We start from the raw sequence: 27,292 nt of genomic DNA, 5'->3' as shown, positions 1-27,292 counted from the left end.
CCCGCACAATCAGCATGGGCTTTGCAGAAACCCTGGTCTAGTCAAATAACCACATGTAACTTTGCTAATACAGATTCTAGTTCAGCAGGTTTCTACTCTGGTCATTTCAGTAGCAGGAGACAAGTGTTTAAGAATAAGTTTCTGATGTGGTTTTGGAGTGGGAAAATTTTAACTGAGAAAATTCCTAGGCGTTGACTTCAATTTTTCTACAAATTGGAAAATGACTCACTTATTCTTTATTTAGAAAGTTATAGAAACAAACCTTTCATTTTACAACAAAAACCCCATCATAGAATAAAACCCATCTGGGGGGAAAGAGATATTAATTTAAATTCATTGTAAAATAGGACCTCTCCTATGTGCACGTTTGATAAGGGAGAGACTATATGAGAGAAAATAAAGGGCATTGCTTTTACTGAGTGATTAATGTAGATCAGGAGCTTTCATACATATTACCCATTTCATCTGCACCACAATTCTAAGGGGTTGATTTGCTATGCAAATTTTGCAGGTGTAAAACAGGCTCAGAGAGGTTAAGTAATTTGCCTAAGATAATACAGCTAGTAAATTGTTAAGTTCAGGGTTTTTGTTTTAATTAAATATTTGTTTCTAAAACTGCTTACACAAGTGATAGCTATATAGGAGAACACTGAAACTCACTGAGAAGTTACCCACAATACTCAAAGATACCTACTTTTATTTCCATGTATGCACGTATGCACACATACATTCATATGCACATTTTAAATGGAATCATATGCACATTATTATATATCAGCTTTGTCGTTTTACGTGTTCTAATCATGATTCCTTGTCATCCACATCATTTTTCATTGTCCCATAATACTCCCTTGCATTGCCATCCCAAACTGTATTTAACCATTCTTCTATTAGATAATTAGGTTGTTTCTAATTTTTTTCTGTTATAAACAATGATGTGATAAATATACTCGCAAATAAATCTTTGCTGTCCCCAGAATTGCCCTTTAAGATGAATTCCTACAAACAGAATTTCTAGATCTAAAAACAAGCACATTTCAAGGCTTTTGTATATATTATAAAATCACGCTCCGAAAAGGTTGTAGGTACCAGGTTAAGTCAGTGTATGCAAGCACCCTGTTCTCAAACTCAAATACTGTCATCTTTTGCAAAATTACCAATTATGCAGTAAAAAAATGACATCTGTTTAAATTTTTGTTTCATTAATTAGTAGTGATAACTGAGCTGGTTTCATGTTCCTTGGTCATTTGCATCACTTCTGTTGTGAATTGCCATTTATGTCTTTTTTCCATTTTTTAACCAGGGAAATTATCTTTTATCTTACTGATTTGTAAACACTCTTAATATATGAAGATTATCACACCTTTTTCTGTAATATATGTTGCAAATAGATGTCCCAACTTATGTTATTTTTCTAATTTATGGTGGTAACTTGCCAAACTTAAACTTTCAGGTTGTCAAATGTACTAATCAATCTTTAAAATTCCATCTTTGACTGGAACATAAAAATCAACATATATGTATCCTAGTGTTATGGAATTTTTTAAATAAAATCTGTAATGTACCCTGAAATTTAATTTCCAAACTGTTAGCAATTCTTTGATTAAAATCATTGCCCTGACTTTATTGTACACTAAATTGCTAAAATATGCTTGGGCCTGTTTGTGTACTTTATACTCTGTCCTTTGATTTACTTGGCTCTGAGCCAGGGCCACCTGCCTGAGTCATTGTAGGTTTACAGTTGGCTTTCATACCCAGTCATTAGACGCTACTTCTTTCTGACCACAGAGCCTGTGTTTTTCCACAATAACTTATCTGGGGGCTCAGGGAGGGGATTGTCACCATGATGGGGTAAGGAAGAAAAGCTCTTACAGAAGCGTATCACTACTTCCCAGTTGTCACCAGAGCTGGTCTTGCCAAGAAAAATGAAATGAACAGAAGACTGAATGAACTGTGTGTATCAAAATGAGACAGTTTTCTGGAGAGTTGAAAGACTCATCCCATCTTAAAAATATGAATGGAAGCTAATGGACGGCTACTATGTGCTAAGAACTATTCTAGGCTCTGGGGATATGGAGATGAATAAGACTCAATACCTGGTTTCAAGAAGCCACAGAGTAGTGACGTGTATAGGAAATCAGACACACTGACTTCATCTCGTGGCCATGTCTCAGCTGGGGCCACCAGCCCTGAGCCAGGGTTGGTTCTGCCTTGGTTTCTGCTAAGGCAGGAAGTACCTAAGCAGTCCATCTTCCCTCCCTCCAGTGAATTTGCTACTAAACCAGCTGCCTACTTTTCACCAAGTGCTAAAAGATTTTAGTTTTGTGTCCTAATTGTTAATATGGACCAAATACAACAAATAAGAACACAATTGCAATACCAGAAAAAACAAATTTTAATAAATAAATCAATCAATAAATCAGGTTCCTATGAGCCTTCCCCAGAGGAAAACAGTATCCCTTCCCTGAAGGCTGTAACTCTGAACAGTGCTGACTTGTCCTAAGGTCAAATTTCACCCCCCTCTACCACACCACGCTGGGGCCCAGACTCCCGCAGTCGAGGACCTACATACAGATCATTCCAAGTAGTTCAGTCTCCAGGTTTCTTCTTCCATTCTTGTCCAGACATTGTTAGTTGACTGAACCAACACCCCTTTATTTCTGGCATTTACCCATCATATTCTTTGATGGATCTAGGGGTGATCCTCCGACCCAATTCTGTTGGTGATCAGGACGTCTCCAGGAAAGCTTATTTTAAAAGCCTGACTCAGCTAGAATGTCCTTTTGACTCTTTGCAACTTCTTCCTGCCTGGAACATGGATGTGGTGGCTGGGACTACAGCAGCCACCTCGTGATTATTAGGCAACAAGAATGAATACAAAAGCCTACACACTAAGAATAATGTACCAGAAGAATGACATCCTGTGTCCTGCCCCTGACAACCACTAGTCTGCTGTCTGTCTCTATGGAGTTACCTGTTCTAGACATTTCATGCAAATGGAATCATACAATATGTGGTCTTTTGTGACTGGCTTCTTTCCCTTAGCATGATGTTTTCAAGGTCCATCCATGTTTTAGCATGTATCAGTACATCATTCTTTTTAATGGCTAAGTAATATTCCACGGCACAGATATAACACGCTGTGTTTATCCATTCATCAGCCGACGGACATTTGGGTTGTTTTCACCTTTTGGCTATTGTGACTAGTGCTGCTATTCATGTACAGGCTTTTATTTGAACATCTGTTTTCAATTGTTTTGAGTATATACATAGAAGTGGAATTGCTGAGGCATGTGGTAATTCTGTGTCTAACTTTTTGAGGAAAGGTGACCTAACTCTTGGAAACTCTTTTCCTTATCACCCGGAGGACCCTCCCTGAGTGCCCAGCCAGGGGCTAGAGCTCTGCTCCCAGAGACCAGTCTGCAGGCTATGCACACTGTCCCGCTAGAGACACTCCCCCCTCACCATGCTCCCTCCACAAGGGGCCCACCCAGAACTTCAGCTTTGAGCCCAGCGCTGACCATAGGCCACTGTCTTGCCCAGTGTTTGCTGTTCCTCTGGAACCCAGCTAGACTGCCTCCCTAACTCCAGGTATTGGAGAGAGCACCTCAGGCATGAGAGAAAAATCAGAGATGGATGAGTGTTCCCAGCTCTCCTGGGTAAGTAGACTCAGGTGGAAGTTTTAGGGGTGAGAATGAGGGCCAGAGAGGGCAGGACTGGCACACTGTGGAGCCAACTGTGATGACCGGGTGCAAGGAAAAGCTAAGACAACAAACTAAGTAGAACACTCAGGCGAGTGCCAGACATTCTCAGCTGGGCGCAGGCAGGAAGCAAGGAAGAGGCAGAGGGAAGAGCTATGTGTCATAAACTGGACGGAGTCTCAAGATGCAGAGGCTTTTTAGGGTGTCTGAGACTCCCAGAGTGGAATGCTACTAGAGGCACGATGACACTCATGCCAAAAATACGAGTCTGGGCTTGAAACAATTCTTCAATCCCCCACTCCCACTAAATTGTGTTAGAGACTCTAAGAAAGTCCAAATCCCAGTCAATCTTTTCAATGAAATGTGCACATAAAAGCAGTAATATGTTTCTGTTATGAGTGGATAGACCAGTGCATTTTTCATATTACAGATACAAGAGTTTCAGGCATAGATCTTTGCTTTATGTAATCCCTAAGTGCTAGGAAAGAGTGTCAAAATTTAGAAAAGTTTACACACATTTATGTAATAACTCAAAGTGGTGAAGAATGAAAAACCCGAAGTTTCATCTTCTTTTTGTTTCCAAGGAGACTAAGTGTATTATATTGCAGTATTCTATTACTTTGTAAGTGAGAGAAACAGACACACACACTTCCCCTCCCCCGTAAAGAAATAAAGCTCATCACTCATACAGAAGATGTGGGGCTGTGTTCTCCATTTCACAGAGTAACAGAATCGCAGAGCAAAAAGGGCCCTGGGAGGCCACCTGGTCAAATCAACTCATTTTGCAAATTGAAAAGCTGGCCCTGCAAGGTTAGGTGACTATTCAAGGTCACCGCGAGTTATCCGTGGAGCAAGGACAACGGCTTGGGTCTTTTCCCGTTGCTCTCCCTCCTTTCTTGTGCTCAAGATGAGATTCCACAGAAAGGTAGGAATTGGGCATTGCACACCAGTACGCCAAGGGTCCTGCTTTTGCTTCTGGTCACAAATAACTGCCCAAACCTTGACACCTCATACACAGAGTCTACGTTCCAAATCATTTTCCTCCTCCCAGTGTTGTTACATCTTATTCAGGACGTCTGAACATGGGTGTTTGTGAGGGTGGGAGACTGGCCACTTGGAAAGTCTGACCCTTGAGGCTGATGCATTGAGGCTGTAATAAGAAGAGGACAAATTAGAGATGCCCCCTCGGGAGCACTGAACTTCTGTCATGCACGTCATCAAACTGACTCCTATAAACCCCACAAGACCCTAACAGTGGGTTTGATCATTGCCTCCACTCCTCGCCTGATGAGACAGGCACAGGGGCACACAAGCGTGCCCAAGGCTACAGAATTAAACAGTGAGTGGGATCTCAACCCAGGCCATCTCCCCCATGGCCCATGTCCTCAGGTACTTCCCTCTGGCAGAAACAAGGGAGTAGGGTGGGCTTATTTACTGATTTGTCCATTTCCTGCCATATACTCTCCACTATAGCACAGCCGTGCCACCAAAACCAGACATACACTTCACAAGCTGGTGGTGTCCTTTGTCTTACGTAGGACTTTTTAAAGAGGAGAGAAAGGTTCTCTGAGAAAGGCTGGACCCACGTGGGGAATGGGAACTACATTGAATATTAGCTTAAAAGCAGAATCACATTTAAGTGCCGTTAAAGACGCATGCACACGTGCCCAGGCTCGTCTTCCCCTCTCCCCATTTCACCTCTCAAGTGCCTGGCTTAGTGGTAGGAAACAAGAGTCAGACACACCTAGATCCAAATCCAGCTCCAGCCAGGAGATACGCAGAGTGGGGTCCTGACATTCATTTCCAATTCATCTCTCAGTAGAGAAGACAGGAAGACCCCCAGCTCACTGGGGTTGGGACAGTCATCTCTTTTCATTGCATCACCCACTTCTGTGACTCCTTCACAACATCCCAAATCCTTGTTCCCAGCTGGTTTGGGACGTGAGCTCCTGTAATTCTATAATATATTCTAAATTCCTCATGTAAGTACTAGGAATTTGTGAGGATTTGCTGAATCACCTTACATCTTGGCTTGTCGACGGGCTCAAAATGTACCCTACATACTAACTATTTCTCCAGAGTATAGCTGAGGAAACTGCTTTGGCCCAAGGCAGCCTGTGAAGTGGCCCCCACCATTCCCCATTTCTGCAATGGTGGCTTTTGTCTGGGTGTGGAGACTGCTCTCGCCGCCTACCTTCTGCAGCTCTCTGCTCTGCCCTCACACGCAGGAGGATATTTCCGCCTGAGATCCTGAGAAGGCAATGTTTAATATCACTCCCTCGCCTTCCTCCCCACCCTATGAGTCCTGGAGACCTAAATATTGAATTACATCATGGCCCTACTGTGGACTTCCATGGTATACACACTCACTGTGGGGACAGAGCCAGGAGTGCAGTTTCCAGGCTCTCGGCCTCACGTGGAAAGGTGCTCACTCAGGTAGTAAATGGCCATCAACTGTGATTGGATGGCCATCAGCTGTGGCTAGTTGGCCGTCAGCTGTAACCAGTGAGCCATTGGCCACTAATATAACTGCCGTGGCTACGCTAACAAGAAAATGGGGGCCAGCAAGATGGGGCCTGAGCTCGCAAGCACGGATTGCAGTTAGCAAGTGAGGTTGGTTTGCAGATCGTGTGGCTCCTGCTTCCTATGTCTCCAACCCAGCCACCAGCGAGACTATAGTGGTATGACTCCCCTATCCATGGCTCCGTGAGTGTTCCTTTTTGGCCTCACCATGTCCTGTGTTCTTATGTGGGGAGCGGGAGCTGAGACCCCGACTGTCACCCCACACGACACTCACACGCGTGTGCAGAAAGACTAATCTCTTCGTTTCTGTGGCTGAGAACTGATGGAAGTCAACGCTCATCTGACGCATGGTCTTTCTCGGGACACGTCTGCGGAGACAAATACAGTTTTCATCTGCCATACAAATTTCACCGTGATGAAACAAAGATTGGGCAGAAGGTCTCAAATCAGTGGTTTGAGACGTGGACTCTCCATATGCTGACAATAATTGGTCAGATAGCCTGCCTGCAGCCCTGTAAATGCAGTGGAGGTGTTACAGATGCAATTCCTGGTTATCATTGGTTCCATCACAGAGCATCGAGCATTAAGGAGAAACGCATTTGCGATTCCATTTTCCTCTGGAAGAACAGATGCTCACCGGCCTTGGCCCTCTCCATCACCCCTCCCGCCCCTGGATCACTCCTGTCTCTCTACAGCGTCTTTCACTTTCCGCATATTAACATTGTCCCATCTTTCTTGTCTTAAAAAATAATAGTCCCTCCCTAATTGCAAGTAACTCTTAAGTTCAATTAACACTGAACCATCTAGATTCCATAGTGCGGGAGGAGAAACGAGCTTCGTATAGTCTTCCGTGATTGGTCTCTTCAAGCCCACTCCCTACAGTAACACTTTCCAATATAGAATTTTCTGAGGTGGTGGAAATGTTCTGTGCCTACACCGTCCAGTAGTGTACCCAATAGCCAAGTGTAACCATTGAGTACTTAAAATATTGTTAGTGTGACAGAGGAACTGAATTTTTATTTTCTCTCATTTTCACTAATTTAAATGTAAATAGCCCCACATGGCCTGTGGCTACCATACTGTTTGGGGTTTGCCACCACCAGATATCATTGATGTCCACTGCCCTCACTTTATAAGTCACTTTCAGTAGCAGGAAGTCTCATCTTAGTGATGAAAACATCTTGCCTGGTGTAATGATCACATAATTACAGTCAGGTCTAGAACAATAGCCACACTCCACGCTTCTGTCCACTTACAACCCCTCCCCTCTGCCCACCCCACCCGCTTTAGGGCTTGGGTGGTATGTGTTTGGGGTGGCAGTAAAGGATAGTTCTTGTTTCTTTGTTCCACCTTCTCCTCTTCTCACCAGCTTCATGTCTCATCCATCCAGGGTAGAGCAGTGTAGACTGGCTCCCGTTCTGAGGCCCTCTGGACGTGGGAGACCCACCGTCGCCACGCTTCCTCTTCTAGGACAGATTTATGGGGTCTTTGGACATCCCCAATCAGGGCTGATGAGGAGAAAAAGGGTGAACAAAAGTGAGCCTGCAGGGGGACTGCCTAGGCCTGCCTCCCCGCCCCAGGGACCGCCCAGGTTCATCCCCTAGAAAGAAATCTCAGATGTCCAAACACTCCTAAAAAAAGGAGATAAGATCCAACTGGTATTAACTGGTTTCTCACTCATGCACAAACTGTTAAAACTTGTCTGTTACTTGAACTCTAGCCTCATTATAATATAATTAAAATAAAATGAACATTAAAGCTTGCGCCCCACCCTCTACCGTGGGTTTTTCTATATGCATTCTGGGTAAGAGCATGCACAGAAAGAAACTAGTTGTACAACCAACATGTGTCAAAAATGACCTCAGTCTATACATCACAGCTCCTGCTGTAAGGAAATGTACCTACCCTTTCCTAAAGCTGACCCCAAGTTAGGTGCAGTGGTCCGTCCTGGCAACTTCTATGCGGGCATCTTTCTTCTGGAATAAACTCACTTCCTTGCTCTCCTCGTTTTAGGCTGAGTCTGTGAATTTTTTCACCTTTTGCAAATGACCAGGGGTTAATTCCAATGACACAACAGGGACTTCTTACTGTATTGTCCTGACCTGTGTGATGCCTCACCTCCTTGGGGGGCCACTTAGCTCAGTACACACCCCTCAACCCTGTCCGCCCCTCATTCAGGCCTCTTAAGTGTCCTTTAAAGACATCCCCAGGTGGGGTCGGTTTCCCTGTGTCTACAGCTGGTCCCCAGACACACAGCCCTCAACGGAGATGCAGCAGCCAAAGACTCCCAGTTTCTGTCCGTGGCCCTTGCAGTCTACTCTCAACTCAGCAAACCCCAGGATCCTGTGAAAATGTAGTCACACAGGCCCCTCCTCTGCCACACACTCCCCGCTGACCGAAAGCAGAAGCCCTCACAGTGCCCCACACACGTGGCTGTGCAGAATTGGGATCTCCTGCTAGACCTTTAAAGTACTGATTCCTGGATCCACCCCCGGGATTTGGATTTAATGGGATTCTGGTATGAGGTCAGGTGTGAGCGTCAGGATTTTTAAAGCTCTCCAGGTGATTTTAATGTGCAGCAAAGATTAAGAGCCACGGCCATGCCATCTCCACCACCGGGACCCTGTCTCCTCTCTGTCCTGCTCTCCCCCGTGCCCACTCTTCTCCAGCCACAAGCGCCTCAGTCACTTTGGCTGGCTTCGGCCCCAGGGCCCTTGCACTCGCTGTTCTCTCTGATTAGGCTGCTCCTCCATTACCTCCTTCAGGGCCTTGCTGAAATGTCCCCTTTTCAGTGACATCTTATTAAAAACAGACCCCCCCCCACTCATCTACTAACAGCTGCCCCTCCCCGGCTTTCTTCTTCTTCACTGTAACTAACACATTTGGTATACAATATATTTTGCTTATTTACTAGAATTCAAGCTCCACCAGGTTAGGAGTTTTTGTCTGTTTTGTTCACAGCTGTATCCTCTGTACCTAGAGCAGTGATGACACATGATAGGTGCTCAATAAAGCTTTGTCAGGTTAACGACAGAGATGTTGTCATATTCATCATGAAATCCCCAGCACCCAGCAGAGTAAAGGAATAAGTGGGCACAGACTAAGCCTGGCCTGGGCTTGGTAGAGACCGTTCGGGGCATGAGAAGGTCGTGGAGGGAAAGAGTGACCCCCTGTGAGTCTCTGGAGGGTCCAGGTGGGTTCTGATCCCAGTCTGTTTCCTGTCCCAACAGACAAACACTCCAGGCAGTGTCCTGGGCAGCAGCCAGCCTCCTACAGCCAATGAGTCTTGTTAGGTCCTGGCTGTGGACCACACCACGTGCTGAGAGACATTCTTCAACAGGCCCAAGGTCACAGGAAGGAAGTAGGAGAACCAGGACTTGACGCAAGCTTCTAACTTGGTCTTTTCCAAACACTGTGCTGTTTCCTTGTGCTCCAGCAACTCAAGGACCCACCTCATGAGTGTCACATGCTCTGCTCCTGGTTTGTTTCACGTCTCCCACTGCAAGATAATGGTAGCACCTTACTGCTCACGTGCCTGTTTGTGCTGAAGCAATGTAGATCCTCAGGCTCCTGCCATACCCACGGTTGAGGGCTAGTCCATCACTATTCACGGCGCCAATGCCGCCCACAGATGCTGCTTCCCACAACTCTTCCAAAGATTGCTCTGTGGTGGCTGAGGAACCAGATACACGTCTCACCCAGAATACACAGGTTGATGTGAGCAATGATTCATTTTCCATTACATTTACTGTTCTGAATTTTTTTCGCTTTATTGAGCTTTATTGACGAACAGGAATTGTATACATTTAAGGTGTACATCACAATTGGGCATGATCACACCACAATCACGCTAATTAGCATAGCTGGCACCTCAAATAACTGTCCTCTTCTTTCTTTTCTCTCTTTTTTTATAGCAATAGCACTTAAAATCTACCCTTTTAGCACATTTCAAATACATAATATAGTATTGTCAACTATAGTCATTATGCTGTACATTAAAGTTTTAAAATTTATTCATCTTCCACCTTTTGACCAAAGTCTCTCGTTTCTCCCTCCCCTACCTCCAGCAACCACCACTCCATTCTCTGCTTCTACAGTTTGACTATTTTCATTTTCACACATAAGTGAGATCATGCAGTGTTTGTTTTCTGTGTCTGGCTTATTTCACCTAGCATAATGTCTTCCAGGTTCATCCATATTGTCACAAATGGCAAGATTTCCTTCATATTTAAGGCTGAATAATATTTCATTTTGTGTGTGTGTCATGTTTTCTTTATCCATTTAGCTGTAGATAGAAATTTCATATCTTAGCTCTTATAAATAATGCTGCAATGAACAGGGGAGTGCAGATGTCACTTCTAGATCCAGACTTCATTTCCCTTGGCTATGTACACAGAAGTGGGATTGCCGGATTACACAAAAATTAATTCAAAATGGATTAAAACTTAAATGTAAGACCTGAAACTGTATAACTACTAAAAGAAAACAGAAGGGGAAAAGCTTCATGACGTTGGTCTTGGCAACAATTTTTTGGATATGACAACAAATGCAAAAATAGACAAGTGGGATGGCATTAAACTAAAAAGCTCCTATGAAGCAAAGGAGTAAGCAGGGTAACAAGGCAACCTACCAAAATGAGAGAAAACATTGGCAAACCATGTTTTTGATAAGGGGTTAATATCTAAAATAGAAGAAACTCATGCAACTCAATAGCGAAAAAACCAATACAGTTGACCCTTGAGCAACATGGGAGTTAGACGCACCGACCCCCCTGCTCAATCAAAAATCCACATATAACTTTTGACTCCCCCAAATCTTAACTACAGTACACACCCATTCCTCAGTATCTGCAGGGGATTTGTTCCAGGATCCCCTCCCCACCCCGCCCCCTGCGGATGCCAGAATCCCCTGATGCTAGAGCCCCTTGTATAAAATGTTGTAGAACAACGCCTACAGTCGGCCCTCCATGTCTGCAGATTCTCAGTCTTCATGAGAAAGACTTTTCGATCTGCTCTTGGTTCAGTCAGCTGATGCAAAACCCAGGGATACAGACAGCCAAGTGTATATTTATTGGGGGAAAGTCCATGTATAAGTGGACCCGCACAGTTCAAACCCATGTTGTTCAGAGGTCAACCGTAATTTGACTAAAAAGTGAACAAGGGTGGGAGATGAGGGTAAGGGGGATCGAATATATGGTGATGGAAGGAGAACTGACTCTGGGTGGTGAACACACAATGGGATTTATAGATGATGTAATACAGAATTGTACACCTGAAATCTATGTATAACAATTGTCACCCCAATAAATTTAATAAAATAAAATTAAAAAAAAAAAAGTGAACAAAAAACCTGAATAGACATTTCTCAAAAGAAGACATATGAGTGGCTAACAGGTGTGTAAAAAGATGCTCAAAATCACTTATCATCAGGGAAATGCAAATCAAAACCACAAAGAGATATCGCCTCACACCTGGTGGAATGGCCATCATTAAAATGACAAGATAACAAGTGTTGGTGAGGATGTGAAGAAAAGGGAACCCTTGGACACAGTTGGTGGGAACAAAAATTGGCACAACTATTGTGGAAAACAGTATGAAGGCTTCTCTAAAAGTTAAAAATACGGTTTTCTGAATTTACTAGTTTAAAAGTGGAACAAAGCATTTTCCAACCATTGAACACCTTAGACTAGTATCTCTGAATTTGATGACACTTGAGGTTGACCACAACACACTGCCTTCTACATGCCAATGCCATCAAAGAGCATGGGGAAGGACCCAAGATGGACTGAGAAGCATGGTCACATTCCTGCAAAGAATACCCATCCTTCTTCCAGCAAGGATAAGCATGCCATTCCAATTGAAGTCAAGAGAGGACATGGATTGGAAGGACCTTTAGACATTGCAGAGCAGTGGCCTTGGAAACCCTCAGAGGAAATGAGCACATCTGCCCACAGAGGGCTGCCTGACATCTAGTGCACAGCCATGGGTGCCACCCACAGATGCACATCTGTTGTAAAGTATACCTGTTGCCACTCTACCACCTTCAGGTGCTGAAGACTAGAAGTGGCACTAGTGGCACCACAGTCAGAACAGAGATGGACAAATGTCAACTCATGGGCTCACAGGTGTGGCTCAAGCCAAGGGGTTGGTGCTAGACTGACCCCTAGACCCCTGAACTCAACTTGGCCTATCAGATGTGAGTGGAGAGTCACCCCAAAACAGCAGGTCAGCAACAATCTGCCGGACCTCGTGCAGTCTCATAAAAGAAACATACTGACCAGCAGGTGCAATCTGCTTGCCAGGCTGCCCTCCTGGACCTGGAGCCCAGCTACAAGGTCCTAGAATAACATAACATCACAGGCAAGATTCCTGGAGCTCCTTGGGCATCTGGCCAAGCCCACGGGTGAGGTAGGGGTCAAAAACACCCTGACGGGGAGAAAAAAGATCTCGGACTCAGTATGAACATAGGCTATAGTAACCTGTAATAATGACCTATATGAGCACAGGCTCTAGTGACCAGAATCACTGGGACAGACCTGGGCCCGGGGCATCTTGCATAGACGGCAGAGGCAAGCCAGCCACTCCCAAGCACTGGAGAGGAACTCAGATATTTTGAGGGAGTCACTATAAAGCATGAAACCCCCAGAGACACAAGGCTCAGGGCAGGGACCCAACTCACCTGAGTGTAAAGGTGATGTTGTTTCCTGCCCTGTAGGAGCCCAGAGCAGTAGAAGGAGTGGAACAGAAGGAGAGTAAGAGCAAGGTGGGAGGACAGGGAAAGACATTCACAGGCTCACTGCGGCGGGGCTGGGAGGATGGATGAGCAATAAAGGCACAAAAGCCACTTGAATGCTGGTGGCAATGCTCTTGCTGTGCCGTCTCATGACGGGGGTCCAGTTGGTCGTTCCTATTTTCTGGTGGCCACTTGCATGGGTTCTTTCCCTGGGCAAAGAGACTCCCAGTGGAGACCTCCAAGCTTTCACCCTTCACTGATGTATGTCATGCACTTTCCCACTAGCCTCTGTTTCTGCCCCTCAGCCTGTGCCTGGCAGGACCCTCGCCTCTCATCGCTATTTTCCCTGGGGTCTCTTTGCCCGGGCATGTTGTCCTCTTAGTTGGGATCCTTACAAGGCGACTCCAGCCCAGCTATCCTCTCTGAGTCTCTTTGGCCTGTGAGGACACATACTCTTGCCAGCAGCTGGTGGACAAGTCGCTTATTCCAACTGCAGTCTTTGGTCCTCAACTGCACTTCCGCCTTCCTCAAACTTTGGGGTCACTTACATTAGTTTCCCCGTTTTGTTCCATCCTTGAAGCAGCAGCATAAGTCCTCAGCCAGAGAGTCAGAAGGCAGTCCCCCATCTGGCAAGTATCCACTCCCCAAATGGGATTAAATTTAGGAATGAGATTGAGGAGCACACACCCCCACCACCAACCATTGAGAAGAGCCAACACCAGAGCACTGCACTCTGACTCTGGGGTGACCTGAGTCCCAGAACTCATCTTGGGCCACCCAACTCACAGATCCTGCCCAGGTGGCTCCAGCGCTTCTAGTCAGAGATGTTGTTCAAGATCTGAACTGATTGCCCCACACTTTCAGTAATGCTAACATTTATTGAGGCCCTACTAACTGAATGTACCATGGAAAACGCTTTGCAAGGATTCCTCCCGTCAGTGCTCACGTGGCCCTGTAGGTAGGTATTATTGCTGCAACTCCTTTACAGCTGAAGACACAGAGCCTTAGAGAGGCCACAGAAGGTTCCACGGGGTTGCACACCTGTTAAGAAGTGGAGCTAAAGACCATGCCTGCAAGTCTGACTCCAGCGTCTGTGCTCTGAAACTCAGCTCTCAGCACTCAGCTCCCTGCAGGAGGCTCCCGTCACCCCTAGAAGTCAAACGATTAATTGTATAGCAAATGGTTTAATGCCTACATGTCCCCCCTTCCCCTTGAGGTCAAGAACCTCTTATTCACTGCTGAATTTTTAATGTTTAATATTGTACTGTTTGCATAGCAAGTGGTACTCTAAGACAAAGGGAGAGAAGCTGGCTATGCCTAAGACCCCAGAGCTAAAAAGGCTGATTACAAGGATTTATAGCCCAAGGTCAACTAGACATAATACAAAAAAAAAAAAGGAAATTCAGGAGAATGAAACACACAGAAACTTGTCTTTGCCACAGCATCAATTCAGCTCATTCGCTGTGGGAACTAAGGGTTGCCGCTTCAGGACCCAACACTGTTCTGATTGGGAACCTGTGAGCTCCTGGGCTTGTCAGAGGGGTCCCTGCCCAGGCAAGTGGGACCTTGGGCCAGGACATTGAGACGTACAAAGCCCAGGGCCTCTGAAGTGTAGAAAGGGATGTGGCTCATGAGAAACATGGTTTTGTCCTCTTTAATCTTCCTGCTTCTTTCCCAGAAAGGTAATGCTCTTGCAGCATCTCAGAATATGTCTTTCATAGGATAAAATCTGTCCAAAATGTGCCACCTTTCTCAAGAAAATATCATCGCTAAAGTCACCAGCATCGATCCAAGAGAGTGAAAAACAATGGCTGTGACGTCCCCATTCTTCAACAGAGCTGAAAACCAGAAAGTCAAAGCCAAATCAATCCCATCCAGGAACCCGAACACGCTGTCGTATATTTTGCAAATTAGTGAGAAAGTAGCAGAGTTTATGCTGTGCATATACAGAGACTCGTGTCCTTGCTAAGACCCAGCGGTTTCAGCTAATTTAGGATGTGCCTCTGTCTGCGGGGTGTGTCACATGCCCCCCCTTTATTTCCACTGATGCGTTTGATTCCCCTTTCAGATGTAACAAGCTTCCTGGGCTGCTACAAGAAAATAACCGCAACCTCGCTCCACAGCTCACGGTCTTTGGGGAGCAAATGCCCCCTTTTGCTTTCCCCATTGTCACCTTGGCTTCTTCTAGGGAAAAGCATGTTGAATCGCCAGACCTCATTATAAGGAATTATGTATGACCCAGTCGAAAGGAAGCACTCAGTTCTTCCCTCAGATCTGCTATGACCTTGGTCCTGGGGTCACAAAGGTCAACCACGTTGTCCTCAGAGTTTGGAGACAGATATGCTCACAACAATTGCAGTGCCACTCAATAAAAGTTGTCATAACCACTTTTACTTAGTGTTGAGGGAACATGGGAGAGTTAGCAACTAACTCTGCCTTGGAGAAAACAGGGAGGTCTCCATGTAGGAGGTGACATCTGAGCAGTGTCCTGCTGTGGACCAGGGCTGGAAGGAGTGTCCCAGGAAGAGAAAACAGCTGAGGAAAAGGCCCAGAAGCATAACAGTGTGAGGGTTATCAGAGAAGACACAAGTGGAAAAGGACAGGTATAGCTTTTCAAGGGGTGGCCAGGTCATGTGCTTGAATGACCTTGTTGGCCACGCAGGTGGTTACCACCTTTGTGTGCATGTCAGATTAGCCACGACCTGATTCGTACCAGAGCCACACTGTTACGGATTCATAGCATTTTCAGGGCGGAGAGAGTCTTTTGAGAGGATCACAACAACCCATGCATTTTACAAATTAGGAAATTTAGAAACAGAGAGGGTAGGTGACTTGCAAAGAGATCACACAGAAATTTAGGGTGGCTTCCGTGACCTTGAGGTGGTGGCAGGACCACATGTGGCTCCAGAGGTGACGTCACCAATTCCGAGCACATTGTTGGGCATGAAAGTTATGCTCCCAAATATAAACTATGGTATGATTATGAGTGATTTTTATTACATTTTTATACTTTTCCCTATTTGCCAAAAAGTTCTACAATGAATATGTATTACTTATGCAATCATAAAAGTACATATTTATAAGGAAAAAAATAGTCGTTTTAGTCCCTGGTGTGGCTCACAGCAGACCTGCCCTAAAGAGGATTTCACATAACTTGGAAGAGTGGTCAGAACAGGTTCCTGCTAAATGCGAAGGGAGCCAGGAAGCCGAGTTTTTGTAAACAAATTTATCTCCACTTGGATCTTTGGGGCTTTATATTTTAAGAGACATTCTTTGGCTTCTAGTTGACTTGTTTCTAAAAGCAGACACCTCGCTTGCTCTTCAAATAAAAAGTGTATACGGTTCTTCAAGAGAATGAAAAACAGTGGCTGTGACATCAGTGCTGAAATTCACCAGAGTGAATTTGGCAATAACGCTCAGAACACTTAAAACATCCCATCTGGATATTTATGCTGTGCAATTCATCAGAGATGTGCATAGAGGTTGTTTGTGGGTCACTCAGCATGGTGCCCAGTGACCCATTTTTGGTGGAGGCAATAGAGAAGGGAGGGAAGGAGGAGGGAAATGAAAAGATCTGAAATTGCCTAAAACAGCTAAAAGCCTGAGAATCAAAGACTGGTTAAACTATCTGTACATAAATATCCTGTTTGGGGTACTTACATCTATGTACGCGATGTGATGAAAGCAGAATGCAGACACCGCGACTTTTGTTTTCCAGAATGTCTGTGTGGGTGCATATGTTTGTATGCTCAGACCCTGGATGGGAGCGCCGTGTGTGATCTTCGTTTTCTTTCACATATGTCTACTCTCCCAAAGCTTCTGCAATAGACACGCGGTGTTCCTATTACCCGAATATTCACAAAAATGTACTGTGAAAGAGCATAATTTAGACTGGTCAGGAAAATGTCAACAAGAACAAAATTAACCTTTTGGGTGTGCCTACAATGGTCTAAACACGGTGCTATATGCTGGGGTCCCAAGGAAGGGTCAGATACGGTTCCTAAGTCCTTGAACCCAGCGTCTAGTGGAGGAGACAAATTTAGACAGATTAATACAGTGCGACATGATCAAGTGTTGCCCAGGACCAAGAAGAGGGCTGCAGGAACACAGAAGGGAAAACATTCAGCTGGGGGGATGGGGGGAGAGGGGATGTACAGGGGGAGGTGAGCGATAGCCGTGAAGAAGGGGCTATTTGAGCTGGGCTCTGACGAGGAAAGAGGAGTTCATCAGGAGACCAAGGTCAAGATAGGGCGTTCCCATAGCCAGAGCAGCATGAACAAGGGGAGAAAGCAGGGTCAGGGCTGGGCAACAAGGAGGGACGCAGTGAGGAAAAGTCCTGCGTGGCTGCTCACAACTTGGACTCCATCCTGTGGGAAATGAGGAGCCCACAAGAGATTGGAAAAGACGGCTTCTGTAGTCGCATTAGGACAGCCTCAGTCAGACTCCAGCAGAGAACACAAATTTAGCCAAATCATTTCTTAACAGTTAGCTGTTTTTTGGTATTTTTTTTTCTTCAGGAGATTACGGGTTGTTCCCTTTATTTCTATTCTCCCCTTTTTATATATGCCGCCCTGTTGCAAAATTAGTTTCATAATTTAAAATATTTGGGGAAAAGAGTTTCATAGATAGTCAACATATTTTTCACTTCAGATGCTATCTCTTCCTGTGATTGAATAGTATTAAATCAGGTGAGAAATATCTTCCCCAGAGAAGTCATTGCTTCCTCTGGATTTGCTTCCGGTTGCTCAGCCACGTGTCTCTGCGCAGGTGTGAGCACCCCAGCTCTCAGCGTTTGGAGCCTGCTTTTTTCACTCCCGTAAGCGTTTCCCTGGGTTGTCATCCGCTCTCTAAAGCACTCCTCCACGTGCCCTTTAATTGCCCGTGAGCAGATGCTCCGTGGCTCACTTGAATATCCCCCACCTCTGGACTTGTAATTTGCTTCGAATGTTCTAAAGTAAGTCTTCCATGAACCACTTTACATGTCAACTTCTTCCCTTGGAATTGGTAACTAGAAATGAGAGTTTCTGCTAGGGGTGAATGGAATCGATCCCAAAGGATTTAGAGAATATGGACGTTTTTCAGACTCATAAGACTTATTGCCAAGCTGCTTTTGTGTGTGGTGTGTTTCCATTCACACTCCCTGTGGAATACGATTTTTCAGCTGTTGCTCTTTTTCATAGCAACTGGCCTGGATTTTAGTTCTATATCTATCAACCGAGGGCAAAACTTCCTTCTTTTCTCGCCCTGAGTTTCCTTACTGAGGGAGAGGAGGCAGGAGGTTTTACAGCTAAAATGTGTGTTTCTATTCTCTATGACTAATACATTTGGAATTAAAAGAGTCTGTGCTTTTATTTTTGAGCTATTGCACTTGAAAAAGTCATTTATTTTCGGCCTCCCTTCTTTGGCTCCATTTTTCCAAGGTGAAACTAGGCATGAGACAAATCTATACAGTATTTTTGCCACACACCCACACACCAATCGCATTTGCTGCCAGATTTAAAATGCAACAGTTACAGAGCAGTGCCTATTATTTGAGTCAACACGATGCCCTTACCCTAAAGTCTGGTCACCATTCTATATAATTTATTAATCCAACCCAGAAACAAGGCAAAGAGAAAATGCACATGGACTTGAAGTGTCTGTGGTAATGAAATCGCTTTTCGGTTTCGTGTCCGTATGAGTTCATGCTCATTTTCATTTCTCGATTTCTTCCCAAATTTGTTACCCCAGTGACTGACGCTCCAATTACAATTTCCTTCCCTCGCTTGCTCCCATGTTATCCAATAAATGCCATGGCCTTTCACGGCGCTGTGCATTTATTTTCCAATTACTGTGGGTAAACAGGGATGAGCTAGCAACTGAATTGAAGCTTTTCAATCATTTGATTTGGTTCTGAGCAAAATTTCAGAGATTGAGACATACACATCAAGGCCATTGTCTACAGAAATTACCAGTGTTGAGAGAAACTGCCTGAATAGCCCCTCTGTTGCAAAGAGCAGTTTCCGCGGGGACATCTTTACCCCAAGTGACTTCATGTTCCAAAAAGACATGTTTCCAAGTCTGTCAGAATGATGTCCTCATTTGTTTCAATTCTGAGCTAGTGCCCATCAGCCTCTTTCAATCTCCATTAGCAGGTTGGAAATTTATTTAGCAAGCCGACAGGTACTATTTGGGGGATTAATGACCACTGATTTATGAATATTGAGCAGCATTTCAATAATCGGAGGCAGAGTAATCGCTGGTGGCTGTTCTCACCATTACAACCCACAGCAATCATTCAAAGCCAGTTAAATGATTCTGATTTATGACCTTAACCTTCAGGGTCCACTCCATGTGCTCTCTCAGTGTGTAAACTCTAAAAATGCAATTCCCTTCACCTCCAGAGAGCCAATTTAAGTCAACATTATGCATGAACCGAGAATGCAGGAATTCTCAGATCTCTTATTTCACTCATTAAATTTGCACCGAACATCTTGCAATTAAAATTTCGTATAGATTTCTTCTATGACTGACATTTGGCCTTGATGAAATGAGTTCAAATTTGGTCTCTCAGAAGACTTCGAAGGAAAGAGATGGGTCTGGACATTGTTTCGAGAGAGATAATGATGGGCATTAATACTTTGATTAGCAATTTGGACAGACTCATGGGCTGCCTCCACCACAGTGAAAGACACTGGGGGGCCAGGCCAAGAATGAGAAGCAAACCCAATCTGCTTTGAAAACTCCGCTTGTGTCGTTTGGTAGTAATGAAACAAGAGACTCAGGAACTCTTAGAGCAAGAAGAATCCTTGCTGATCTCATAGACCAATGTCTCCGTGTTTCAGACAGAACCTGGTGCTGGAGGGGAAAGGCCTTCCCCAACAAGGCAGCGATACAGGTGCTCACGAACGTCTCCGTCCGTCAGCCTCCTCCAGTGTGACCATGGAACCACATTCTGACCCATGGAGTATTAGGGAAAGCAACGACTGCCACCTGCAGGCTGCCACATAAAAATCTTCCACAGCCAGCCCTCACTCCCTTCCCCCATCCTATACAGAGGCAGCTGTGTGAGTGAGACGTAAACATGTGAAGCCACTGCAGTGCAGGGGTTGCGTTGGCTGTTAAACTCCTCTGACACGTCCAAGGGCACATGTGGACCAGTAAACCTATCCATGAGTAATCCACCCAAGGGCACACAGTTGGGAAGGAGTAAGGTCTGGAAGCCAGGCTTCAAGACTGAGAGCCCAGTGCCTTTCCTCTCCGTTCAGATTGGATGGGGCTTTTATTTTGTTTTTGTTTTTGTTTGTTGAGTAATCCAGATAAAAAATGTTCGCATCTACGTAGGTATCAGGACCTCACCTGACCTAGAATTTGGAAAAGTAACTCCCCTCTCCATGTATCTATTTAAATGGATATATATGCACCAGGGCCATTGTTTTGTTTGGTTGCAATGCATGTGCATGGGGCAGGAGGCATTTTGACAGGAGGAGGATAAAGAGGTTTATTGTTGCAGAGTTTTTTGCAGGAGTAGAGTCGAGGAAGAAAGAGGAAAGATGGAAAAGCTGCCATGTTGCTCACCTTTGCCAAGAAGACAAGGGACTAAAACAGCATTGCAGCCTGAAGAGTCAGGTCAATGGAAGACTGCCTGGGATTCTAGGCACTGAGGTGCTGCTTCAAGGCTCAGGACACAAAGCAAAGCGGGGAGGGGATAACGATGTGTAAATGTTAACAACAGGCTGGGGGATGGGGATCCTTGATACATCGTGTTTGCCAATTTCCGTGGTGTAAATACTCCCACTGTGGCCAAGTTCAAGCTACCCACATGACGTCCTTAACCTCGGAGTTGGGAAAAGATGTACACAATTCTCGTAAGCCAGTAGGACCCAGCTCTGCCACACGACTGGGAGGGATCCAGGAAAACTAAGTATAGCATCAGCACCCTGTAGGTTTGAGGGGGCCCCAAAGATGAACAGCTGAGCCCAGTGCAGCAGACTCTCATGGAAGGCACCAGCAACAGAGGTGAGAAGGCCCCTTTCATAGAAGATCTGTGCACAGGGCACTGCAGACAAGGAAGGTGAGATGGCAGAAAACACATGGACACATCCTAGGCACAGGGACCTTGTTAGAGGGACATGGGAGCAGCTCAGAGGCATTTTTTCACCGGTCAAGGAGAGAATGTAGCATAGTTTGGGTATTCATGTTAATATGTCTTAACCTTTACCCAGAGGCTGCCAAGACCTGGGCCATGTTGGATACCCAAGAAAGACAATGCTGAACAAACTATTTTCCCACCTAGAAGTCACTAATACCTGCCATATATTTGGTGGGAGCAGGAGAGGATCAAAAACAAAAGGGCACACAAAGCACATTGCGTGGTAGCAAGTGAACTGGAATTTGAGTAAGAATATCCAATTTTAGTCTCCGTTCTATCACTTCACATCTTGAATTCAGTTTCTTCAACTATAAAATAAAAAGTAGGCTCCACACACACACAAAGAAGGAAGCAGTCTTCCTGTATTTCACAGGTTCCGTAAGAGTTCATGAGACAGGATGTGTGAAACACCTCCTGCCCAAGAGCCATCTCTCCATCACTCAGAGAAGCTGAGTTCACTCCGACGCTGAGCCAGAACAGCTGTCTCTCATCCTGACGGAAGACTTCCCCTGTGCTGGCTCTGCTAACCTCAGAGCCAAGTTGGAGGCAAAACAGCGTTCGGCTGGCCTGCCTTCTTCCTGGTTGGCCCAGGGGACGTGCAAACCCAAACACAGGGCGAGCACAGAGGAGTCAGCCAATCAGCTTCACTGATTCAGGCCGACTGCTGTTTACTGTGTCAGCTCCAAATGCTAGGCAGGACCGCTCTGAGGACATGAGCAGAATTCAACAAAGATGCATCAGGCCCACAAACATGTGAGAAAGACCCTTGCTCCCTGGGAAACATGGCCCAGGAGAGGGAAGCGCAGCCATCCTGCTCAAAGCCAGCCGACAGCAAGACAAAAAGGAGGCAGTGCACTTCCCCGAGCCTTCTCCGTGCCCACGGCCTCTCTCAGGGTGTCACCCCAACTCTACCTCACCAGGTAACAGCGGATGTGACAGCCTGTAAAGGAGGGTCAGTAAATGTGACACAGGGCATACCACTCATCACACACCCTTAATCTAATTCCTTCATTGGCTTATCAGTGAGCGAGTGCTTGGCAAGCACCTCAGTCCCAGGCACAGAGCGAAGAACTGGGACACAGGATGTATGAGGCCTGCCATCTAGTAGCTGTTTGGGCGGAGCAGAGAGACAGGGAAATACATTTGTAAACAGATCACAGCAATAAGATAGTACGGATGCGAACCTATTACATACATAGGGCCTGGGGGGACCCAGCAGGGACCCAGCGGGGACAGTGGCCAACCTCGCCTGATGGGGAGGCTCAGGAAGGGATCCCTGACAAGTGCGTCACTTAAACTGATTGGGTATTGGAGAAGCAGTCAGTCTAGAGGGAAGTGGTGTTTAGGGCATAGGGAACAATGCAAGTGAAGGCACTGATACGTGAAATAGTGAGGCAGTTTGGGGAGCTGCTGATAATTCAGTAAGTCCAGAGTGTTGGCAAGAGGAGCTTTCATGAGAGACAAGGTTGGAGAGGCGAGCGGAAGACGAATCAGGGCTGACCTCACTTTGCCCCCCGCTGGCAGATGCACTCTATGTTCTCCTGATGGGCACTGCTGCCAGCTTTTTTTCCAGAACCAAAGCAAAGGACATCTGCATGGCTCAGGACACAGCATATAGTGACGGGAAGCAGGATGTGTATCTCCAAGCTGTGGGGTCATGCAAAGCTGCCCTGGACCCTTGTGGGGAGAGAAGGTACAAACACAGTGCTGGCCCCGGGAGCCAATTATCTGGGCCATGCCACTGTCTGGCAACATGATGTGAGGGGCAAACGTGGGACCAGCTCCTGGGACGCACCTATGGGGTGTGCTGGATACTGGCTCACAAAGGGCAACGTGGATTATCACAGCCTATCCAGCCCTCATCCACACACGTCCATGACATCAGCCATCTTGTGATTTCTCCGCCCCGTGCGATCCCACTTCACAAGATGTGGCAATGCTGCCAAAATGCTGCCCTCACATTGCAAAACCCCACCGTGCTCTACAGAACTGTCCCAGGCCATCATCCCACTGGCACCAATAAGTAGGTGGGATGGGGAGCATGATTATTACATACTGGAGATCTCAGCCTGCATTCATAAGCTCCCTGGGCTCCGGGCGCACACGTGTGCATATTGCCTCAGTGGCTCTGATTGCCAGGAGAACAGCTCGCACATGATTAAGGCAGACTCCTCGCAGTCAGGAGCTCCTCGAGGGGGCTCTCGAGTCGGCCTCTCTGTTCATTACAGGCTTGTTTCTTCCCCCATTTGTTTAGTGGTTAGCATGGAGCATATGTCACTTCATAGATAAGTGCTACTCTAACAATAAGCGCTGCAGCAGTAAGTCGGTGCCTGCACGTGACTATTGGCACTGCACACGCATGTTAACAGGGTGAGCATTACCATTCCCATTTCATAGAAAAGAGGCTGAGGCTGAGAGAGAGGCAGCGCCCCCGAGGCTCACAGCTGCTCCCTGTGAGAGCCGAGCTCCACCAGCTTTGTCAAACACTGTCTCCTAATAAACAGGCAAGTAAGTGATCCTGGCTGACCCTGAGACAGAAGCACTGCACAGCAGCACCCCCGGGACTGTCTACAAGAGCTCCGTGGGCTGAGAGACCCTGGAGGAAACACACCATCCCTGTGAGGGGCGTCAGCAGAGTGAGGCCTGAGCTGCCAGGCCTCGAAGGAGATTATTAAACAACCTTTGTCAAAGTCCAGTTAATCCTCCCTACCTGGAAATTCTTTATGGCCTCAGAGGAGAAGAAAGAGAGAGAGAGAGAGAGAGAGAGAGAGAGAGAGACTGTATGTGTGCATGAGCGTGCATGTGTGTTCATGTGTAAGTGCCAGAGAGAGACAGAGAAACACAGAGACAGAGAGAGCTCTAGACTGATTAAGGGAGACAGAGGGCCCCTCAATTTTCAAAGTAACATTTGGGATCAGTTTTTAAAAAATTGAAACATGTTTCTTTCAGTTGGGGTGAATATACGGAGTGCTGAGCTGCAAAACATGAGTGCATGTCAGACACAACAGTTGAGTGTTTTCCCCAACATGGGGCTCCCCCGTCCAATCCTCACGCTGCTTTTTATCCTTGTTTCGGCTCTGATGGCAGTCTAGCCGGTGTCGTATCACACCAGGCCCACTGCGTGTGCACCTCAGGTAGGCAGAAGTTCCCAACAGTGAGGACTTCTAGCGTGTACGTCACTCTACCCACAGTGCCCAGCCAGCCGTCAAACACATGGGAGATGCCCAACACAGACTTGTTCACACTCCAGACAGGAAATCCAGCGTGCAAACAAACAGGTGTGGATAGGACATGGCCACCACAGGGGAGAAGCAGGGGCAACGCACAAGGGGCCCCAGACAGATACTTATACAGCCACGTTCAAGGCAGCATCATTCACACGAGCCAAAGAGCCATCAACAGACGAGTAGATAAACCAAATGTGGTCTCTCCATACAATGGACTGTTATTCAGCCATAGAAAAAGAAATTCTGGCATATGCTACAACATGGACGAATCTTGAGGACATTATTCTAAATGCAAGAAGCCAGATACAAAGAAAAATTATTGTATAATTCCTCTTATGTGAAATATCTAGAAGAGGCAGATTCACAGAGACAGAAAAGGAAATTAGAAGTTACCAGGGGCTGGGGGAAGGGAGGAATGGAGAATTATAGCTTTAATGGTACAGAGTTTGTGGGATGATGAAAAATTCTGCAACTAGGTAGTGGGGATGGTTTTACCACATTGTGAATATAATTAATGCTACTGAATTGTACACTTAGAAGTGATTAAGATGGTAAAAATTTACGTTATACATATTTTGGCACAATAAAAAAAAAATCCAAAAAGACGAAAAGGAATCGGGTTGACGGATGGATGACATTGGCAATTGCAGAGTCTGGGTATTTGGGGGAAAAGAAAAAAAAACAGCAGGTCAGAATGGAGAAGAGTTAATTCATCCCTGAGCATAAGAGAGGGCTTCTAGGAGGAGGTGATAACCAAATGTGCTGTGAAAGGCATTGATGAAGGTCATTCCAGGAGCTGGAATAGCACATGAAAGGTTTTTGCCTCTTACAGTTCCTGGAAATGAGATACATATGACCTATTGCACCCTAAGCATCACCTTATTACCCCCACAAGGGCTCTCTGGGTTCTAGAAGGAGGACCATCTACGTGCCCCAAGGAGTCCACTCTGCACTCTCACTGCCCAGCTCTGCTCCGCCTCCATGCGCCCCCAACCTCCTTTGCCCAGCCAACACCGACTCTCCCTGCTCTGAATTCGGTTGTACTCCCAAGCTGTTCCACACATTCTAAGAACTTAATTACACACTGCTTTGTATTACTTCCTAATTTAGGGTCCCCAAAGCCATTCTGTGATTTACTAATCCCCTGAAATGCCCTGTGAACAAGCGTTTCTATCGTCAGATAATTTGGGGAAATGTGGCAGACAATCTCTCCATCTTGAACAGCACAATGCACAAACGCTTAGTAAAGACTCTGAGAAGCACAGCAGTGTTTAACTTTGCCCAGTGTGTTTTGCAAAATTATTTGTCCACACGACTCTTTTTTTAACACTAGTTAACATCTTGCTGGACTCATGGGACCCAGGTAAGGAAATTCTGCCCTGAGAGATTCACAAACACAAACCTTGTCTTCCCAAGAAGAATGTAGGCTCCTGGAGGGTAGCACCTGTGTTTGCAATTCCTTTCCTCCCCTCCCCTCCCAGTGCCAAGCACAGCACCTTACCATACATCCTGAAGGATCCTGTTGCCTTGGCGACCAGCGCTGAGTTGCTATTTCCGGACGTTCTCTTCAGCTTTGGAGCCCCAGGAAAGCAGCAAATGCCATAAGGCATTAGTCTGAGTGTGCAGCACTTTCAGCAAAGTGGCGTTAATAGCGTTCTGTGCATCTCATCAGCCAGCGCTCCCTGAGACAAGCAGGACGAGCTGCTGCCCGGTGGCACGTCACCAAAGCCGCCTCCTCCAGAGCCCGCTGCTAAAAGTAATGCTTCATTCTCTTTTATTTTCCCAGCTAGTTTGGAAGGAGGGAAGTGGTGCTGCATTGTTTATGGCCTCATTCTTGGAGGTAATATGAGCCCTCCGGTGAGTAACTCCAATCTCTGTCACACCATCTGTTTTGTCATCGTCAACAGCTCCACTGTGCTTGTGGAGCACTTTATGGGGATGCCAAGGCCCAAGGGTGTTCTTCATGCCTCTAATTATAAGGAGAGCGAAAACTCCACCTGGTCGCAGAGAAGGAGGCACAGACACGACTTCCTCCTTCCTCCCTTAAGTGCCCCCTGCTGGACCCTCAGCTGTTTCTCCTCCATGTTGCAGTGAGCTGGGGGGCTCTGCCTGGGATGGAGAGGGGCCTAAAGCTCTTCATAATAGCACCAATCTGCCCACAAAGCTCAAGGAAACAGCCCGTGAGTGGTGGGGGTGTCTATGGCCAGTTGACTAGATATGGTCAAATAGCTGCATTGTGACAGATAAGCCATGTTTGGGATGAACTTTCATCATGGCTTGTGTTCATTTCTTCCAGGACCTTCCTGGTGCCTCCACACTGTTGGTGGCACAGCATGTGTTTGTTCCAGTTACCTGGGGCTTTGTAACAAACTGTCCTAAGACTTAATGGCTTAAACAACAATCATTAGCTTTGCCCACAAATCTTCAATTTGGGCAGGGTTGGGAGGGGCAGCTCATCTTTGCCCCATGAGGTACCAGCTAAAGCAGCTCACTGGAGCTGGAGGGCCCAATTCCAAGGTGGCACACTCACTTGGCTGGCAAGTTAGCGCTGGCTATGGGCTGGAAGTGCAGCTGGGGCTTTCATCTGAGGACCCTGCTTCCTTTCCACATGGCCTTGCTTTCCTCTCCATGGGGCTGCTTGGGCTCCCTCATAGCATGGTGGCTTGACTGGCTCCAAGTATTCCAAGAACAAGGAATGGAAGCTGCCTGTCTCTTAAGATCTGGGCCCAGAAACTGGCTCAGCATCACTTCCGTCATATTCTATTTTTCAAGCAATCATCGAACCCTCCCAGGCGTAAGAGAAGGTACCACAGAGCCCATCTCTCTGTGGGAAGATTTTCAAAGAATATGTGGTCATCTTTAACCTACTACAGTGCTAGACACTCATGATTTATGGCAAGCCCTCACCTTGGTCCGTGTGAGCTGGTACAAAGCAAAGCTATCTGCCAGTCCTCAGCACCAGTCCCCATCTGTGAAGA

The 27,292-nt window shown here is 46.1% G+C and overlaps 1 long non-coding RNA gene across 3 annotated transcripts; it reads right to left on the bottom strand.

Annotated features, from left to right (window-relative positions):
* Positions 1-2,377: 2,377 nt before the first annotated feature.
* On the bottom strand, positions 2,378-26,253 carry LOC109453538 (uncharacterized). Of its 3 annotated transcripts, none has more exons than XR_012494937.1 (5): positions 25,816-26,253; positions 16,617-16,775; positions 13,998-14,105; positions 7,591-7,732; positions 2,378-6,592 (listed from the first exon to the last, which is right to left on the bottom strand). It is a non-coding gene; the product is annotated as an uncharacterized LOC109453538 (long non-coding RNA). The 3 variants fall into 3 exon arrangements; XR_002138311.2 differs by lacking the exon at positions 13,998-14,105 and having other exon boundaries at positions 2,378-4,851; positions 6,499-6,592; positions 25,816-26,252; XR_012494936.1 differs by lacking the exon at positions 13,998-14,105.
* Positions 26,254-27,292: the final 1,039 nt, after the last annotated feature.

This window comes from Rhinolophus sinicus, linkage group LG03, assembly GCF_036562045.2.
Source record: "Rhinolophus sinicus isolate RSC01 linkage group LG03, ASM3656204v1, whole genome shotgun sequence".
In the NCBI taxonomy this organism is placed as follows: domain Eukaryota; kingdom Metazoa; phylum Chordata; class Mammalia; order Chiroptera; family Rhinolophidae; genus Rhinolophus; species Rhinolophus sinicus.
Note: the sequence above shows the minus strand (reverse complement) of the source record. Positions and strands in the feature narration are given on the sequence as shown.